Here is a 4046-nt window from a genome sequence, read left to right as displayed (position 1 = left end):
GGGCCCAGCCGGTCGGCCACCGGCCCGTCTGTCGCGCGCGAGGCGCCACGCTCTGTCTCGGATCGAGCGCTGACAGGGGAATCTGCCTTGGATCGCACAGAGATGCTGCCAGGGAAATCCTCTTGGGATCCAGCACCTGTTTTGTCTCCTTCTCCTTGCATAAAATCATGGCTATCTGCACACTTAGCATATGGATTAAATTTTTCTGTTGAATAAATCACATCTGCAGCCTGGCATAATTCCCCCCCATGATCAGAATTAGGCATATAATCTGGAAGGAGGGCTATTTCTGCTCGAAGAAGAGCTCCGGCATTGGGATGGAGTTTAGAGAACGGAAAAATTGTTTCATCAAATACAACATCCCGTGAAATATATATGCGCCCAGACGATACTTCTAGACACTTATACCCTTTGTGAAGATTGCTATATCCAAGGAAAACACATTGCGTTGAGCGAAATTCAAGCTTATGTTGGTTATAAGGACGAAGATTTGGATAGCATGCGCACCCAAAAATTTTCAGAGAATTGTAGTTGGGTTTTTGATCATACAATCGTTCCAAAGGAGTAGAATTACCTATGACTTTGCTAGGCAAACGATTTATGAGATAAGTGGCAGTGATAAAGGCTTCATCCCAATACTTCAGTGGCATAGATGCATGGGCTAAGAGAGATAGTCCTACTTCAACGATATGCCGATGCTTGCGTTCGGCTGAACCGTTCTGTTGATGTGCATGAGGGCAAGAGACATGATGAGCAATACCTATATTGCGAAAGAATGAATTGAGTTTCCCATACTCCCCTCCCCAGTCACTTTGGACTGTTTTGATTTTTCTGTCAAATTGGCGTTCAACCAACTTCTGAAACTCTTGGAAGATAGAGAAAACTTCAGATTTGTATTTAAGCAAATATATCCAAGTGAATTTGCTATAATCATCAACGAAACTAACATAGAATTTTTTTCTTCCAAAAGAATCTCTTGCATATCCCCATACATCACTGAAAATAAGTTCCAAAGGAGCATAAGACACACTATTTGACTTAGGATAAGGAAGTTGGTGACTTTTTGCACACTGACAAGCATCACAAATAGACTCATCTTTTTGACTAGAGGACAATGGAAGATTGTCTTTATTCACTACTTGCTTGACTATGACCGACGATGGATGACCTAATCTTTGATGCCATCTTGCCAAGGAGGGCTTGACGACGGAGTAGACTTGACGACGACGCCTTTTACTAAGTGCTCCGGATGTGATGGGGTAGAGCCCTCCAATGCATCTACCGTGATGAATGAGCTCCCTCGTTGCCCGATCCTTTATAAGAAAATAGGTAGGGTGAGTTTCAAAGAAAACATTGTTGTCGGTAGTTAAGCGAGACACAGAGGCAAGGTTTTTGTCGGCTTGAGGGACATGAAGGACATCTTTTAAGATTAGATCACGGTTAGATGTAGGAGAATTAATAGAGGCTTGGCCGATGTGATTTATTTTCATACCTCCACCGCTTGCGGTGTGAATCTGGTCATCACCATAGTACTTTTCCCTCATAGCGAGCTTCTCCAGCTCGCTAGTCACGTGATCAGTGGCGCCTGAGTCGGCATACCAGACAGTGCCATCTCCTCCTTGCTGCTCACGGATTGCTGCTGCAGCATGGCGTGCATCAGGAACGTAGTCCTCGTCGTAGCGGTGCCAGCAATCCATGACCTCATGGCCTGGTTTCTTGCAGAGCTGGCACCGGACCCGAGGTGAAGAAGAGGATCCAGGAGCGGTGTTGTTGGTGTTGTTGAAGCCGTTGTTGAAGCCGTTGCTCCCAGATCGGGCGTTGCTCCCGCGCCCTCGCCCGTTGCCACCACCGCTGCCGTTGCGACTGCGGCCCTGGTGACCGCGCCCACGGCCTGCTCCACGGCCGCGGGACACCGCATTGGCAGACGACTGGCGGACGTTCATGCCGTGAAGAAGGTTGAGCCGCGCGTCGAAGCTGAGAAGCTGGTTGAACAGCTCCTGGACAGTCACGGGCTCTACCCGTGCTGCAAGGGCCGAGACCACCGGGTTGTAGTCGAGGTCAAGTCCGGCGAGGACATGAGAGACGATCTCAGCATTGCCGAGCGCCGCCCCTGTGCATGCGATCTCATCAGAAAGCATCTTGATCTTGGCAAGATACTCCGTCATGCTCAGGTTCCCCTTCTTCAGATTTGTGAGCTCTATGCGTGTGTTGATGGCTTGCGCCTGAGTTTGGGCAGCAAAGGTGGCGTGGATCGCTGCCCACACCTCCGCCGGTGTCTGAAGAGTGACAACCTGTGCAAGTATCTCGCGAGACAGAGAGCCCATCAGAAAACCTTGAAGTTGCTGCTGTTGTGCATACCAGATAACGCGGGCGAAGTTGGCGATCTGCTCTTCCTTGCCCTCCTTGGTGATGGTGAGTGTCTCCGGTGGCGCCTGGCTCGCCGGATCAAGGTGGTGAGCCATCTGTGCGCCCTTGATTTGCGGCAACACGATGGCTTTCCACATGAGGAAGTTATTCCTCGTGAGCTTCTCCTGTGGTGATGGCCCGAGGGGTATGGCGTGGGAGGCGCTGGATGATGAGGGGGCAAAGGTGGAGGCGGAGGCAAGGGATGTGGTGAGCGCACTCATGGTGCAGGGTTGGGTGGAGGCGGTAGTCATGGCGAGGCTAGATGCGATCTCTTCTCTTTTCTCTCGATCTAGGAAGAAGATGCTCTGATTACCATGAAAGATGATATGGGAAGCGTACTACCACCCGTAGGTGGCCGCGGTATATATTGACTCTGGCGAACAGCCTGCCGTGGCGTACAAGTTGAGACGATCGCTAGGATACGTCTAGATTACAGGAGATCGAGGGAAGTAGTTTGAACAGAGAGAAAAACAGATAGAAAGAGATATATGAGTTTAAACTACAACTCTATCTATCCTTTTGTCTAACAGAATCAACCAGTGCATACATGATCCTGGAATAAAGTTTCCACATCACAATTTTTCTTACACCCACCACTTCCATAGGCGCTTAACAGAAAATAAATAAAAGATTTTTTGCTTAACATCTGTATTAGAGTCCCTCCTTCCAAATGCTAGCAATGCTAACAGGCACTACACGGGTTAAAAAAGAATGAAAATGTTGAGAGGAAAAAGCAGTGGCGTCCGCGGAGTCCTTTGGCATGGCCGCTAGCCAATTTACTCGACTCGTCCAGGAATCACACGTAACGGCCAAGGAAACGTCCTAGCGTCCGGTGTAAAGCGCCGGGGTTGTAGATGATGGCCGGACAAGACCTGGGAACCATGGCGTCTATCTTTACGAGTTCATATCTCAGCCATGCGGACCACACAAGGAGCATATGACTACTGGGTGCAACCTATGAAAGACAGGTGCAACCTATGAAAGACAGTTGCATGGGATACTTACAACCGATTTGGATGATGGTTCAATACTATGATAGGCGTTTAGTCATCATACCATATTTTCAGCAGTTGTGGCAAATTTATTTACTTTTAAGCTTCCTACTACTGCTTAAGACTTTGAGGTCGGCGGTATTCCTCCTTTTTGAAAAAAGTATAAACTCCAACTAAAAATTGTGATGCGCTAGCCTATGAAATTTAATCTTTATACAAATACACTATTTTTGAGTGATAAATTTGAAAAATTGTATAAGACAATCACCAAAGCAAACTGGTGATTTATAAATTCCTCGACATGTTACCGGTTTACAATTTTATGCATCTACAGGCACGAGTAATTCACAATAACCATTCTAAACCTCCTGGCATATGCCATGTTTATATATACCAGGATCAACACCATGCATGCAGCTTAAGCTGCCCGAGAAATCATTATGTGCACGTTCAACCATGAACAAGATCGCATCGCGGCTATCTGCCCGGGGTAGCCTGCTCCCACAGGGAGCTACCCGGGTAGGAGCGGAACAGAGGGCATGTTCAAGGGCGGAGTCAGATTTTTTTTTTCCAATGGGTGCACTCATGGTTTGAGTATGAACTAGCCATTGTACAATCTCTGATCAATAGTAGGAAATCTATGTGTAC

General features: G+C 47.7%; 1 pseudogene; it reads right to left on the bottom strand.

The window, feature by feature from the left end:
• Nucleotides 1–1966: 1966 nt before the first annotated feature.
• LOC119290354 lies at nucleotides 1967–2105 on the bottom strand (annotated as a pseudogene).
• Between the last annotated feature and the right edge of the window lie 1941 nt (nucleotides 2106–4046).

The sequence above is a fragment of the Triticum dicoccoides genome, chromosome 4A, assembly GCF_002162155.2.
Source record: "Triticum dicoccoides isolate Atlit2015 ecotype Zavitan chromosome 4A, WEW_v2.0, whole genome shotgun sequence".
Taxonomy (NCBI): Eukaryota; Viridiplantae; Streptophyta; class Magnoliopsida; order Poales; family Poaceae; genus Triticum; species Triticum dicoccoides.
The sequence above is the reverse complement of the archived record's forward strand: the minus strand, read 5'-3'. Positions and strand labels throughout refer to the sequence as shown.